This window comes from Sciurus carolinensis, chromosome 10 (assembly GCF_902686445.1).
Source record: "Sciurus carolinensis chromosome 10, mSciCar1.2, whole genome shotgun sequence".
Lineage (NCBI taxonomy): Eukaryota > Metazoa > Chordata > Mammalia > Rodentia > Sciuridae > Sciurus > Sciurus carolinensis.
In genome coordinates, this window is record NC_062222.1 from 53,726,665 (window position 1) to 53,743,748 (window position 17,084).

General features: G+C 38.0%; 1 pseudogene; it reads left to right on the forward strand.

The window, feature by feature from the left end:
* Positions 1 to 16,219: 16,219 nt before the first annotated feature.
* LOC124994194 (bublin coiled-coil protein-like) lies at positions 16,220 to 16,444 on the forward strand (annotated as a pseudogene).
* The last annotated feature ends 640 nt before the right edge of the window (positions 16,445 to 17,084 follow it).

Sequence of the window (17,084 nt, forward strand, 5' to 3'; positions counted from 1 at the left end):
AAGCTTGGCTAGAGCCTTCAATGTCTTGATTCGAGTGATTAGACAGGAGTGCCTTTCTATTCCTATGAATAGATGCATGGAACATAAGCCTGGGTTACCCAGGAGCTATCTTGTTACATACAGAACATAAGAAAAGAAGACAGAGGTAAGCAAAACTCAAAGATGAAGAAACACAGCAACAATGGCATCATTTGCATCTCTAGATCTAGCCTTTGCTGAAATTTATATTTTGATAATACCAGTTATATTAACTATATTAAGTTTTACTTAATTAGTTCTTTTAATAAATTATGCTACTTTGAATTGGGCTCATATTATTTGCAATAAAAAGATTTATAACCACATAGTAGGCTAAGTTGGAAAAGAATAAATAAGGTTTCAGAGAATTTTCATAATATGCTGTCAGCCCCTGTATAGACAGTTTCCACATCCATGGATTCAATCAACTGAAGGTAAAAAAAAAAAAAAAAAAAAAAATTAAATTGTATCTGTGCAGATTTTTTCCCCTTGTTACGTTTCTCTAAACAATATTACAACTATCTACGTGTCATTTACATTGTATCAGGTATTATAACTAATCTAGAGGTGATTTAAAGTATATAGGAGGATGTGTGCAGGTTTTATACAAATGTTAAACCACTTTATATAAAGGATTTACAAATCTAGGGATTTGCGATCTATAGGGTACTGGAACCAATCCCCTAAGGACACAAAGGGACAACAGTAATTAATAATGTGTAAATAGTAGAAAATTTTTGGAAATAAAATGGACATTATTTCTTTTAAAAGTAATATAGTGGCTACAAAGCAACCTTGCTCTATTCTCCAAACATAACTTTTAAGCAACATGTTCTCTAATATGTAGCCAATCTCGAAATAATTTCCAAGGTTAAAGAAATACAAAGACCTATGTGGAATTTAGAAGTCTTTCTGTAATTATGATAGGGTAAAAAAATCTGAAGTTAACAAAAAATGAAAATGCCGGCATTAAGGGGATACTAAGGATATAGTTTCTCTATGTAACCTTTTCTTCTCTTCAGCTACTTCAACATTCAGATATCTAGGCCCATTTGCATTGACTGACTTTGGAAAGGGTTGTGAGGAGGAAATAATTTATTTCCTATACTTTTTTTTTTCTTTTAAACAGTTCTGTAATTTGTCTTTGAAAAGCTTAGGATCTTTAGGGAGAGACTGAGGTACAGAGAAAACATCTGACGATTGGTTGTTTTAGAAGAATAGATATTTTCTCCTGTCTCACTCAAAATAGAAAAATACTCTCGGGTTGGAAAAAGAGTGGGGATAAAGGGGGAGCCATCATCAGCCGTCATCCCTGGAGCTCTGTGCAGAGCTGTGAGTGCTGCCTCAGGAGCTGGGGTTCTGGAAAAGGGCACCTTCCAAGGAGGGCGGGCAGGGCAGGGCAGGGCGGGGCTGAGAGGGATCACAGAAAGTGCCCCAGAGCGCCTGTGGGTGTCGTGGCACCTCAGTGCTAGTTTGTTTGGACTAATGATGTTTAAGCCCTGAAGATCATACTGGCTGATGGAAATCTCAGTAGGTGTCCGTGTGGTTTGCCCACATGAAGAACAGACACCCTGCTTCTCACCCCAGAGCTACATGAATGACTTTAGTTAAAGGAGAGAAGGAACTGGGCAGGGTGGCATACTCTTATAATCCCAGTGATTGGGAAGCAGAAGCCATCCTGGACAATTTAGCAAGACTTGTATCAAAAAAAAAAAAAAAAAGGTCTGGGGATGTAGCTCAGTGGTAAAGCACTCCTGGGTTCAATTCTTGGTACAAACCTACCCCCCACACACAACAAAACACAACAAAAACCAAACAAACAAAAAACGAAAGAGAGAAGAAAGACCCAAATTGAATGACTCCTGGTAGAAGGGGTACTTGAAGCAGATATTAAGTTGATTTGTAGAAAAATAAATGTGGCTTATTTTTGCTACATTTAAGTTTGTTACTAAAATTCAAATTCAGAAAACATCCTATTAATAGTTATGGGATGTGGTCAAAGGAGTATGGGAAAATAGAACTTTAATTTTTAAGCTTCAGTCCTTCAACTCAAAATTCAATCCCTTCTGATGTAACCAAGGCTCAGAGAGCTATTTTGATATTTATATATTTATTTATTTTTAAAAATATGTCAGGTTCAACTTTTAAGGTTATAGGCTTTTGCATTCAGTTTACTAGCCTTAATACAATACTTATAATGTATTTGCCTTTCTTTTTCTTCCTCCCAGGGATAGGAAGGGCTTTGCTTATACTGATATTAAACTCTGTGGTCTAAACTGATTTACAAGGCTGCTCATTGTCTTGTATGAAATATTATTTTTAGATGAAATGGTCAAAAATATTTTATTTTTTCTTTTTGCATTTCTTTTGTAACCCAGGCAAGTAGTTATTTAGGGAAGACTAACTGAAAGTCATGTGTCTCAAAAGAGAGAGTAAAACCACATTGATAATTTCAAAATGCTCATTGCCCTTTTACAGGAATTGTACATTAGAATGTACAGATACATTTTGTTTTAAATGTATGTATTTTTACATCCAACTTTTGAGCCTGGGGTCACATTTGTGGTCTGGGTTGCAGTAGAGAGATCTGAGGAATATTCAGGTGTTCTGTTCCTAAATTTTGAAGACAGATGAAGTTAGTTGATACACTAAATAAAGGTGAGTATATTCCCTTCCTTTTCATTGCAGTTGTGTGGTTCTGGTTCAGAGGGTGGAAGAAATTGGCATACAGTCCATCCAACTCCCTGGACATCACCTTTAGTGAAAATTTCACCCCAAATTTGTCATAAAGCCTTCTGAGTTTACTGAACTACTTCCATTTTAATAAAACATCTATATTAATAGATATTTTAATGAAAAATTGGGAAGAAGTACACTGGGAAAATCTAACCTGCTTCATAAAATCCCTGAAAAAAAAAAAAAAAACAAAAAAACAAAAAAACTCTCTGTAGTTTTCTTACGGTTATTCACAAACATTGAAGTACTCTTCTCCCTCTTATTTCTGATGATTGACCTAAGAAGGTTTTGCTTTGTACTTCATATTGCCACAAAAATGTACCATCCCATTTTGTCTCTTTTCCTCTTGCTTTTCCAAATATTTGTTCTACCTTAAGCATTTTCTCCTCTTTTCAAACTATATAGGTACACAAATGTTGGTTCATGAATTCTTAAGTCTGCTCTACTAGTGTGCCAGGTGAGTCAGATCTCATGAAACAGCCATATCAAGGAATGGAACACATGCACTCTATATTATTTCTATTCTTAATTTTTACAACACATTCTCTTTTTCATAAAAAGAGGTAATATATCAAAACCAGATATTTAAGTATTCTCATATATGATATATAAAATAATAATAGTAACTGTGTGTAGCTGTGAATATTTCAAAATAAAATTCTTAAAACTGAATAACAATCTGGTTGCATTCTTAACAATTTCTCATCTGTCATATAAAAAATGCCAGATTCTATTATTTCTATGTACCCCTTCTAGCACTAAAATTTCTTTTTGAAACCTTAGAAGAAATAAAATTTGGTGAGTTTTTCTTGAAAGCAGTTTAGGTCACAAACATGCATGATATTTTTCTGGGAAATAAAATATAACAATTAGCACATCTGTTCTTTAGAATTTTGAGTCATTCTGAACCATGAATGATTCACTATTTGTTCATTTTTAGTTCATGCTAGATGAAGAATTTACAAGGTGCAAAAACAGAGACATTACCCCAGAACAAATTTTAGTTTCTAAAGTTTTAATGAATGTTTCTAATAATAAAAATATTACTCACTGATGATGAAGTAAAATTTTATAGGAAAAGAAGAAAAATAGGACATTTAAAGTATGTATTTCAGGATACATTCAGGTTACTTTTTTTTAAAACTTAAAACCTCAGAATGGGTATTTTTTTCCCTAAGATAGTCTGGCAATTAGGACAATTATATTTGTTGTGATCATTTTGCAGACTGACTTTTGGTCTGAAGTTTTGCTCAGCAAGAATCACTCATCCTGATTATCTTCCTGCCAGGGTTATCTGTTCTGGCTGTTACGTTTTAAATGATTTTCCTATGAGAAAAGTATGAGAAGCAAAAATAGAACTCTTAGGGGTTGATGAAGTTGCAGTTGCCCTGGGACAAATCTCCCTAAGTAGTAGGATCGGTTAAGAAAAGGAAATGAACATTTACTGAGCTTTTCTACTCTGTACTTGGCACCATGCCGAACCTTTGGTAAATATGTGGGAAGCAAATTGCTCATGGAGTCAGTTCTGCATCTACAGTTCAGTCATTTATATCTCAATTAAAATCTATGCTCCCTTTGTGTCCCTCTCCCCCTTTTTGAAAATGGCAATAACTTACGTGTATTCCCACAAGCCAAGATTTTTAAGATGGGAAAGAACCCCAGTGATACTGGGTTTTGCTTTCAAGTCCAAAATCATGTTAGAGTATTGTCCCAATGCATTTTCAGTCCAAACGGACTCCCGCCTCATCTTTGTTGCCACTCCCATCCCCAGATCAGATACACCAGACCCTTCTCTCTAAGAGCGGGTGCTTTGAGTCCTACAGTCATACAAGCTGCAACATATGCTGCCACCTCCTGGCACCTTTTGAAGAGGTGGAATCTAGTAGGCAAAGACTTCCACTTGGTTCAGATGCTATTTGCTAATATAAGGGCTCTTCATGTATTTATTCTCCCTTCTTGCTTAGTCTCCTCCAATTTTGGAGGAATGAACAAAAAATGCTCAGATAGGTCATCCATTCTCCTAGTATGTCCAATCTGATGGAATCTGAAACTAACTGCTGATTCTGTTTTGTCATTTCATACGTAGCAGGACAGTACCTTTTGGTGCTTATGAAAAAACAGGTGAATTCTTTGATGAGTGCATACAAGTTTGAGTCAGAAACAGTGGTGTTCATCTGGAGCACTCAAAATTAGGTGAAACATTTTTGCCTCATTACTAAACATGCTTGCTTTAATTTTAATTGAAATGATCCGATTGAAATTTAATGTAGTTACCAATAAATGATACTTTAAAAAGGTATATAAAAACCTTTAAGATTTTATTACTAGCTCACACATAATTGGGCAATATTAGTTGATTGAATTAAATTGTCAATTATTTTCAGCATGTAAAGAATCTGAATTTTACCTATATGAAAAACAGCAGACCAAGAAAAATTTAACACAAGGAACACGATTGATTCATTTTGAATTATGAGGAAAAGTCTTCATCCACATGCCTATTGCTCTCTTGGGAGAATAGTCAAAAAGAGAATTATCGAGGGTACTTTTTGCTTTGGTTATTGTTCAGTGGTTAATACCCACCATGAGGCCTTACATATAGTAAATTCAGTAATGTCAACTGAATGAATGATTACTTTCTAACATTTTTATGTGTAAAATGCCTGGCTCTTCAGATGAATTTATGAAATCATGTTTAAACTTAACAGTAGATGTGGTTATCACAATAAGCAACTGTGTTTTCTTTGCATGTGACTGGAGAAAATGTGGTTCAGAGGTCAGACTGGCTGGCATCATCAAGGAACTTATGAGAAATGCTGAATTTCAGGTGCTAACCAAGACCCACTGAATCAGAATCTGCCTTTTCAACCACATCCCCAGGTGGTTCATAAGCACATTAGAGTCTGAGAGGCACCTGAGTCACCATTAATATTTCTAGCTAGCTACATAGAAATCCATTGCCTCTGAGATTTCTATTTTCCTAAATACAATTACTCTGACCAGACTTTCCTATTTTCTGATTGAGTGTATGCAAAATGTTTTTCACATCTTTGTTTCCTTTTTTCATTTCTAAGGGTTGCTCAAGCTTAGAAAGTGTGTGAATTCCTACTCCTGAACTGTGAATCAGGGGGCTTTTTATAAGGGAAACTCCCTTATATTTTTTTAAAAAAATAATTGAACCAATTTTGGCTATTAAAACAGTGCTGCTTTTGTAGTTTTCTTTTTTAAAAGAATGCTTGTGGGGGTGCACATTCAGTACTACCCTTAAGGAAGATTTCCTGCCACAAAATTTTTAGAACAGCTCCTCAAAAAGAAAGTAATTATTTAACATCAGTTAGATCTTTAAAAAAAACCTTTTTCTGAGATCATGTAAATTTATGGAGGGGGTTGGATCACTTGATTGCTAATTTTTATTTGTTTTTCTAGTCATTGTTATCAACTCACATGCTTACTTTTTTTTGAATTTTTAAAATTTGTTCTAATTGAATATACATGACGTTTTATTAGGGAAAAAATATGTCTGTTTTTAACTCGCCTAAAGTTAGAAAAGTACTTACAGTGGTCATTAATAACCTTATTTTCAATGAAGTCAAATGATCTAAACTAGGTATCTTCAAAGTCAGCTCCTGCATACAAAGCCTCCTGTGTTACTGCATCTTCAGAGGAAAGACAAGCTTAAGTTATGCCTGAGTCTGGGCCAACTTCTGCCTGAGGACAGACCCTTAGGATGGTTGTGGAGCTGGTGGCAAGAGAAAGAAAACATACTGGGAAGAATGGCACTGCCCACGTGTGTAGTGTAGGTCTTGGTACTTATCACTCTTTGGAGAAATCTGTTTGCTAGAAGGTTATAAAGGGCGGTAGAGAAGTCTGAGACTTTGGATCCAGACAGATCTGGTCCTGGGACATCATGGATCCCCTCAGAACTCCAGATCACGTTTTTTTTTTTTTTTTTTAATGTTAGCAGCGATAGTGTTGAACTGTGGTTCAATGAAGAATCAGCTCTGCTTCCCTAGTTTGAAAACTCCTTGAGGATAAAGGCTTACCTTGAAGGTGTGCATCTGCCTGGAAGAGAAGGGGGCCAGCACATGGGAGGTGTGCAAAAAATGCTTGTTATTGTGTTGTGGTGCATTTATGTACTGGTTTATAGTTTCATTTTTTTTTCATGAGAATGTGATTATTGAGTGAGACTTGATATTTTCACTCAGTAATATTTTCTGCTCAGTGTTGGTGAATGTCTAGGTGCTTGGTAATAGTTCAGGCCCTGCACATTCTCATTTCCTCACTTAATTCTCACAGTACTCCTATAACGTAACAGTAACTAACACTTACTCTGCTGATGTCCTATGTTCTAAATGCTTTTCATTTATTCACTCACCTGATGTTTTTCACAACCATTTGATGTTTGAAAATAGGAATTCCTATTATAATTTTTCTTTGCAGATGGGGAAACTGAGGCAGAAAAGGGTAAAGTTGCTCAAGGTAATGCCCATAGAGAATCAAGCGAGGCTTGGAACTTGGAGGCTTGCCTCCAATATTCATGCTGTTTACGACTCAAATAGAATTGCTCATTGGTTTTCCCATTTTGTGGGTGAGGAACTTCAAATTTAAGTAGATTTCCCATAATTGCACTTTTGTGGCAAAGTAGGTAACTAACTGGACCTGAGATACCCATCTGTATACTAAGGTTCTTCCCACCATACCACAGTTCTAGATATTTCATTATGACCCCAGAGACAGAAATTTCCAAGAAGAGTCAATGTGTATCTCCAGTGCCAAAAAGGTCAGGAAGATTCATCATCAGAGGCACAGTAAAAACAAAATAAAACTCCCTGAAACTTCAACAAAGCCTTTTTAGGTATAATCCTGTAATATTCTTTGTGGCTCTGGTCAACACATTTTAAGAAAAATACATGAAGATGTTGGGGAAAGCCCAACAATTACAAGGAAAAGGGATGTCAGAGCAGTTGCCTGTAGGCATGGTAGCAAATGAGTGTGCTTCAGTCCAGGAAGACAAGAACTGATGGTGAATGTGTTTTTGCTTTACATCTAAGAATTACAAAGTATAGAACTGAGTTCTAAAACAACTCCAAAGTATCACCGAAACTTGATCAGTTTGTTTTTAGAGTTCATTGTAAATAAAGTTTTAGACATTGTACTATAAACTAGTAGACTTACTAGGTCAATTGAAATGAATTCATGAATGTGTCTTTAATGAATATGGACACTTTAATGTTTCACTGAGGAAAGATTGACTTTGTTGCTCAATTTTTTGTCCTTAAAGTTTGGAAGAGCTTGTTGTCTAGAATTAGATGGACCTGGGTTTGAATCTTAGTTCTGCCCCTTGTTACATGATCTTGGGCAACATTCTTAATTTCTAGCTTCCTCAATTTCTTCATCTGTGCAATGGGACACTAATGATCCTCACATCACAGGTGTAGAGAAAATTGATCAGATTACTTTGAATGAAATTAATTATTGCATATAAGCACATGAAAAATGCTTAAAACAGAGACTGGCACATTCAGTGTTAGCCATTGCTATTAGCTGCTGTGAATGCACAGGATGGCATGAACTGCCTGCCTTTGTCCAAGGTAGGAGTTCTCCATTTTAGAAAGATAATGCAGAGATATTTGAGTGGAAGAACAGGGATATGTTTTTTCTCCTGTGTTGCAGGAACTTCACTGTGGAATGCTCTAATGACTTGCTAGATTTGTCTGTGTTGTGTGAATTATATTGTCAAAACCCTTCCCAACTGTTAGCAAGAAGAAAATGGGAAGATGCTGCATCTATTAGAGACTAAGAGATCTCTTATTAAACCTGCATTCTCTGTGCTGTTTCAATTTGATGGAATCTATGGCATTGGGAAGGAAGCTGAATGAAGAAAATGGGCAGATACCTAGTGAATGGTTCAGCGACTGACAGAAAATCCCCATGAACAGTGGGCTGTGGTTGAGAAGTTGCCTTGCTTTGAACTGAGTCAGAAAGAAAAGTCACGCAGAATATTAATACCAGGAGGCTAATTCTCCTGTGTGGAGCAGTGGTCTAGATTTGAATGGAGTAAGTGGTTGGAAAGTAGAAAACATTTCATCTGAAATAGATTCCAATGTGTACTTCAGAATGCCTGACCTCTGTTACAGAAATGCTGGCCACAACTCCAAAAATGCTTCAGAAGCACCTAAGTTTAATGAGGAAAGCATTCAAATGTGTTGATCCAACTCAAAATTAGAATATTGGGCTTAGATATTTTTCTTCAGAATGAAGGACTTTTGACACTCATGTATATTAATAGTTGGTCAAAATAAAACTTAAAAATTGGAGAAACTTACATTGTCATGTATTTGTTCCTAAATCCAGTTCTTTCAGAAAGTCATTGATAATGTGCAACAAGAACCATAAAAAAAACTTCATGCATTTTGACTCAATTCTATTTCTGAGAATTTGTTCAAATCAAATAATTTTTCTTTCTCTTTTTTGACAAAGACTTTCTCCTTGACCAAACCTTAGTCAGGCTCTTCTGAGTCTTCCACTGTGCTTCAGCCTTAGCCTTCTGTGACTGTCCTGCCCTTTTGTAGCCCAGTTTAGCAAGAGTCCCACTCCCCATTAATATTGGGTCACCCTTCATGTCTGATCAAGTTCCTCATCCCCTCACCTTTGATGCATAAATCCTTGGTTCATTTTTAGCAAGAATCCTGTTAGGTCAGTTTAGTAAGAATTCCCCCTACCCTTGATGTCTCCTCTCAGTAATTTTCTATCCACTGACTCCTCATCCTGTTCCTTGGTGATAAATCCCTACCTGTCCTTGCTGGATTCAGAGTTAAGCCTCATCTTCTTCCCCTAAAGCATATCTATATTGCAACAATCTTGAATAAATCTTTTAAAAATAAGTAACAGAATAAGTTTTCATATATGTGAGAGAGAGAGAGAGAAGAGAAAAAGAAAAGAGAACTGGAAGCGGTCTAAATATGTTTGGCTAAATGAATTCAAAAACAAACTTTCCAGTAGCATTCTGGCATTCACAGACAAATAAGAGGTCAGCCTAGTACCGTGTTCACAACTGCTCTAAGTGCCTCACACGCCAGGCATCAGGAAGGATCTAAAAGCTACCAGAGAGCAAGCCAGCAATGTCCTGTACCTCACCTCATTCCTCGCTTCCTTCTCAGCAGCAGAGGCTGCCTCTGCTCCTCAGATAACGTGGTTGCTATATAGCTGCTCGAGCTTCTGTTGAGCTGTGAGTCCTTCTCCATTTCTCTCCACAAAGGAGCGATATTGAGGAAATGATTCTTTCCTTCCTTCTAACCCTCATAAGAGGGAAACTAGTTTATCTTGTAGGTGGCATGGAGCAATGAGCAGCACACACTGAGCTTTGCTAAGCAGCAGTGAGCTCATGGCTTTGAAATGGGGGCAGCACAGGTCCCATGTCACTCTGGCTTCCTGCTCACTTGTGGACCTGTGTCGTCATTTATCCTTTGTCTCCTAGCCATAAGTAGACCAGGCCGAGGATAGCCTCTGGCAAGCCCAGTTTATAATGAGTTAGTAAATCAAATGGCGCCTGCTCTGTGGCCCCGGGGAATTCATTTCAGGAGAGGTGTCCGCCCACAGTTGTGCTGCCTAACACAAGTTACCAAGGCCATTTGTTTTGGAATTATTTGGTTTTGCCTGACCTGTAATACTTGTTGCCCACTTTGTTCTGGATTATTATGAGTATTACTCAGGTTTTAGAATACAGAAGAAGGGAGGTGGTGGTGTGTGAGTAAACCTTTTTTCTGGGGCAAAGGACCAGATTTGTAACAGTTGCTGATTTTTGTAAATACCCGCGCTGTGGTTTGTTTCCAGCTCCCGGTGGTTTAACAACAGCTTGCTGACAAAATTCCTGAGTGCTTAACCACTAGCTCCAGTACGCCATGGAAAGGAGGGTGCCATTAACTGCACTAGACATGATCCGCCACAGAGAAGAAATGGCTTTCTCCAGATCGATTTTCAACACTCTGGGGAGAATTCTGTGTTGCCCAGCTTGTCTGTCAGGTTTTGTTCCCAGAGAGACTATGACCAGGGGACCAGGACTGAATGGTAGAAGTTGTTGGAAGTGTGTTTTAGTAAACCATAGGAGGCAAACTTGGGGAATTAGCTTGGATCTCTTCAAAGGAGAGCTTAGGGTAAAGACTTATGTATAGCAAATTTCTCAGAAAGCAAATCCTTGGAAAGCAGAATTACAGAACCAGTGTGGAAAGAGAGAAAGGCAAAATAAGGGTGCTTTCTAAAGTTCTACAAATCACTTACTCTTCTGTCAGTATTGGATAGTAAAAGGGTAACCTCAAATAATAGCTGGTAAGGAATGAGCTGAGTGCTGCCAGGGGCCTTTACTGGGGTCTGGAACAAATCCAGTGCTGATGGAGTTGGAGGGAAGAGAGGAGCACACCCTTCTGCTGGATCCCACTGGAATTCCAGGATTGAGATGTACTATCTGCACCTTTCCCCTCCTCCGGAGGCATTTGGGTTGTGAAAACCAAATTTTCCTTATCATGTAAGCCACTTTGGATCATGTTTTCTGTCACTTGCAACCAAAGACTTCCAACTGTTACACTACCTCAATCACAAAAATCACACCATATTCTGGTTTGGAGTGCTTTCCAGAAGGATGTCACCTCTTAGGGTAAGGGTTCACATGTCTTATTTAACTTCTATGCACAATCTCTAATACAGTTCCTGGCATGTAATAGGAGCTTAATACATGATCGATTGAAGGAATAAAACTATAATATTTATTTTGCCTCAATAATATTGATTTTCTGGTTTCATGAATGCTTTCTTAAAGAATATAAATGGCAGCGATAGGGGTGGCTGCGGTGGGAAGTAGGTGAGTAGAGCACTTGCCTGGTGTGTGTGAAGCCCTGGGTTTGATCCCCAGCACCACAATAAACAAACAAACAAACAAACAAATAAATACATTTTTAAAAGTGGGTTCAATGTTTTTTCGTGCAGAGAAAAAAAGCAGACCAAATTTTTCAAGAAAACTTCATAAAATACAATAAAATAATATATTTTATTATTTCAGAAAACAATAAAAAAGGTAGTTACATAAGTGAGTTAATGTTATTTAAAATTCTCCTGTCAAAAGTATATCTCAGCAGGGCACAGGGGAATACACCTGTAATTCCAGTTACTGGGGAGGCTGAGGCAGGAGGATTGCAAGTTGGAGGAGAGCCTGGGAAACTTAGAAACTGTTTCAAAATGAAATAAAAAGGGCTGGGGATGTAACTCAGGGGTAGAAGCTTGGACTTTGATCCCTTATACATGGGGCCCCCTGTCCCCCCCCATATGCACACACACAGAAATATCTCCCCTTAGACAGTAACAGAGCTGAAAGCTTAATAAAAGTGTAGTTACAGTATGGACACTTAAACTGTACCATATTATAATGTAGTGGGAAATTTTTTATTTCTAAGAATAGAATCTCTATAAAATGAAAATATGGCAAGGAGAAAATGCTACTGTGTTGATAATATTTTATCTTGACTAGACTTAAAAGAATTACCATGAACATTTTGATCCTATTGATTAAAAACTAGCAAAAGAAATGTTTATTCAATGGTCTCCTTCATCCCCTAATATTAACACTGTGCTACGTCTTCCACATTAAACTTTCTGAAGGAGAATCTACAAAGAAGGTAAGTCAGCAAGTCCACAATTTAATCCAACTCTTCACCAATTTCTCTGTATTTTCTGAGCACATCTTGTTGAATGAGCATTTAAGGAAAACTTTGTGTGAAATCTTAAAACTATATATATCTTTCAAATTATCTGGGATCGCTTTAAAACTCATGGTAGTTGTAAGTGCCATTTAAATATATCTCTCTAGAACCAAACATTTAGAAAAACAGAATACAAATGAACAAAAGGAAGATTTTAAGAATAATAAAACTTTAAAATCTTAATAATATTTTGGGGACTACAGTACATTTGAGGCAAATACAAACTTGTATTTCTTCTTCAGAACCCAAAATTCTGATATTTATTTTCTATCAATCCAAAACATGAGCAGCTAATAAATTTCAATCCCTAAATATAAGCCCTGGGACTGAGTAACAAGAAAGACATTTTTTCTTTGTAGTCAAAATTCCAAACTTGGAATCAAAAGAAAATGAAAAGAAGAAATCTCATCCTCTTTTGCCTTTTGGTAGGGTTCAGAAATCAGAAACAAATAGAGCAGAACACAGTTTTCTTACTAGATAAGGGACCAACATATCAGAATGACTTGACAATGACCTGAGTTCCCTGGGTATGTGAGTGATTGTGTCTTTGGATGTACAGTATTCCAGAGGCTGAGCTCAGGATTCCCAGATATATTCCAGACACCCACAGAAGTGGAGTGTGTAAATCACAATTCTGCATTTCTGTGTCTTTATTTGTCAATATTCACTTTATATTTTCCCTTCCATGAGTCTTTCTAAATATAGTTTCATTTTGATTCATTCTTCTTATAATCATTTATGTCAGGAAGATCATTAAAATCAAAATGAAACAAATCCTAATGCTTCAATTCTTTAATGTGAATTTGAGGTTAGAACTTTTTAAGCTCATGAATTACTGTAAAAATATTGTGCCTCCTCTGTAATTATCAAAATTACAGTAGGTATCTGATCAGAATGAGAAAAGGCAACTTTAAAATATTCTTTTGATTTATTGAGAATCATCCTCCCTTCTCTTCTCTCCCTTCTTTCTTCCTACACTGCTTCGAGTCTCTCTGTCTTCATCCCTTCTGTTGGTCTTTATTTCTTTTTCTTTCTTGTCATTTTAAAAAGATGATCTCAGTCTGGAATAAACATTCTTGCGAAACAGGCCAGGAATTTTGCCAAGTGTAGTGTGTACACGTCAGCTGTTTTCTGGAAAATAATTGCACCATGTGACAGTGTCTATTATTTTAATTAGTACTGAGGAGTGCCTCCAAGATGTTTCATCAGGTCAGGATTTCTTATACTGGCAATGGCTTATTATTTCCTGATGTGCTGATTAAGCAGGTAGGTGACACTTGGCATTTTATATAAGTGTGCAAAGTAATTGTTGTAATAATTAAGCCAGGACTCACTGAAGTAATAAACATTCCCCACATATACAAAAGGCTTTAGGATCTGCAGCCCAGGGAGCTTAAAATGTTCAAATTACCCAAAGAAAATATTAATCTAACTCTAAGTGTGGAAAGGCCACTTGGTAAAGGCCTGGCTCATCTGGGGATCTCAAAATGCTTTGTCATAAGGATTCTAAAATTTAGTCTGTCATCTGAGGCCTGTAGTATTTCCAGGCTACTTGTACAGGTTGGTGTGCTGATTCAAGAAGTACTACTTCCAAGGACTGCAAAAAAGAGGCACTTTGTCAAATTTTATTGAGAATACACATTCAGAAATTCTTTAACCTGAAAACAAAATGTTTTTAATAGTAGTACAGTGGGGAACAGAAGCTTTATTTCCTCTTTCCACAGATATTCCCCAACATCAACCTAGGGCAAACTAAAGATTGGAACAAGAAGTGTTCCTCTGAAAGAAGACTATTTTGTAATCATTACACTGTATCATGCAAGGATGATGGGATTTGGGACTACAACAGAACACACATTATACAAAGTTTTTTTTGGCATGTCTTCTGTGTGAATAAAAGTGGTGAGTTTTGTTGCAAGGTTTTGAGGAGGCTGGAAGGTCACAGACCCAGTGTGTGGATCCTCTCTCAATGGGGTGGTACCCTGGGAGTAAGTCATTCTGGGAAGAGGAGCTTTTACAGTCCTGAGCGGGAATGCCATTGGTTGGAGGAAGGGAGTCCCCTCTTCTTTTGGACGTTAATTTCTTAGTCTAATTTGGAGACACTGGCCATTGCTGTGGGAGGTGGGTTCCAAGACAGTGACTGTCACTTGGATTCTGGAACCTCATTTCAGCTAGAATTCAAGGAGTGCATACCATCATTTGTAAGTTCTGTTGTCTAAGTAAAAAAGCATCACTCTCACCAGGCGTGGTGGTGCATGCCTGTAAGCCCACTAACTCCAAGGCTGAAACAGGAGAATCATGAGTTCAAAGCCAACCTCAGCAATTTATCACTGCCCTAAGAAACTTAGGGAGAATCTGTCTCTAAATAAAATAAAATTAATAAAAGGGCTGGGGATGTGACTTGTGGCTCAGTGGTTAAGTGACCCTGAGTTCAATCCCTGGTACAAAAAGTGTGGACAAGAAGTTCAGTGTTCATAAATGGAAAGGATACCTTCTCCATTTTGCATTGTATGAGGAACCTGGTCCTTACTCATCTGGGAAGATGAGGGACATTTTCAGTGTTCAGTTTGTATTGTTATTGCTATCACTTTCTTTTGGATGACATTGTAGTCCACCCAAAGTAAAGACTTGGTCTGTGATTTCTTCTTTTGTGCTATGCTGAGCAACAGGAACTTCTGAAACTCCCAGATACAACACTGGGGCTCAGGCTCCCATGGTGTATTCTGTATATGATGCTTTGCCAAATCTGGGAGGCTGCATTTGGATGAGGTCTTCTTTTGAAGCTTTATTGAGGTATAATTGACAAATAAAAATTGTACAGATTTAGGGTATACAACGTGATGTTCTGATGTACTTACACATTGTATAAAGAGTACCACAATCAAGCTAATTAACATGTTCATCATCTCATGTAGTTATTTTGTATGTGTGTGTGCTGAGAACGTTTCAGACCTACTCTTCTAGAAGATTCACGTATATAATACATTTCCAGTAAATACATTGACTATCCAGAACTTATTCCTCCTGTATAGTTGAATCTTCGAATCCATAGGCCAATCCACCGCCCCCCCGCCCCCCCCCATTTCCCCTGTGGATCACTATTCTCCTCTCTGCTTTTACGATTTCAACTTTTTTAGATTCCATATGAGTGAAATCATGCAGTGTTTGTCTTTCTGTGTCAGTTATTTCACTTAACATAGTGACCTCCAGGTTCATCTATTTTGTTACAAGTGGCAGGATTTCTTTCATTTTAAAAAAACTGATGGGCCGCACCTGTAATCTCGGTGACTCTAGAGACTGAGGCAGGAGGATTGAAAGTCTGAGACCAGCCTTAGGAATTAACAAGGCCCTGAGCAAATTAGCGAGACTCTGTATCAAAATAAAAAATAAAAATGGCTGGGTATGTGGCTCAAAGGTTAAGCACGCCTGGATTTGATCACTGGTACAAAAACAAATGAAAAATGTTGAAGTGTATTACATTAGGTCCACTTTTTTTTTTTTATCCATTCATCTATTAGCATACACTTAGGCTGCTCACATACCTTGGCTAGTGTGAACAGTGCTTTAGTGAACATGAGGGTACACATATCTCTATGAAATACTGATTTCATTTCTTTTGGATGTATACCCAGCAGTGGGATTTCTGAATCTTATAGTAGTACTTCTTTAAGATTGTTTGAGGGGGTCGCGTGGTCCCTATGGCTCCCCAGCCCGCAATGTCCGGCCCCAACAGGGACCTGGGCAAGCCGGCGGGCGCGGAAGGCGAGGATGATGGCTTTGGGGAAGCAGAGTATGCGGCCATCAACTCCTGTCTAGATCACCTGGAGGAGAAGAATGACCACCTCCATTAACGTCTCCAGGAGCTGCTGGAGTCCAACCGGCAGACCCGCCTTGAGTTCCAGCAGCAGCTCGGGGAGACCCCTGGTGATGCCAGCCTCTAGGCTCCTTGAGCCCCCAACCAGGCCCCAACCCTGCCTCCAACCCTGCCTCCCTGGGCCAGACTGCCGTGAGCACTCACCACCTGACTTAGACTCCTCCTGGTCTGGCCTTTGGTCTCCTGTGAGTCTGCTGTCTGGGCCAACCCCCACTGCCCAGCATCCTTCCTGGGGCCAGGTGGGGACCTGCGACCCCCCACTTGGCCTGCCTGCCCAGCTCCTCAGCCCTCCTGTTCCTCCTGGTATTGAGCATCCACATTAAACGGGTCTCCTGTAAAAAAAAAAAAAAAAAAAAAAGATTGTTTGAGGGGCTACCATACTGTTTTTCATACTGGTTGCATCAATTGACTTTCCTACCAAAAGTGTGCAAGAGCTTCATTTTTTCTGCATCCCTATTAGCCTTTGTTACCTTAAAATTTTTTGATAATAACCATCCTAGTGGGTGTGAAGTGTCAACTCATGGTTTTGGTTTGTATTTCTCTGATGATTAGTGATGCTGAGCATTTTTCCATATGTTTCTTGACTATTCCTATGTCCTCTTTTGAGAAATGTCTACTGAAGTCCTTTTCTCACTTTAAAATCAGGATTTTGTTAGTTTTTGCTATTTAGTTGTTTATATTCCTTATATATTTTGGATATTAACCCT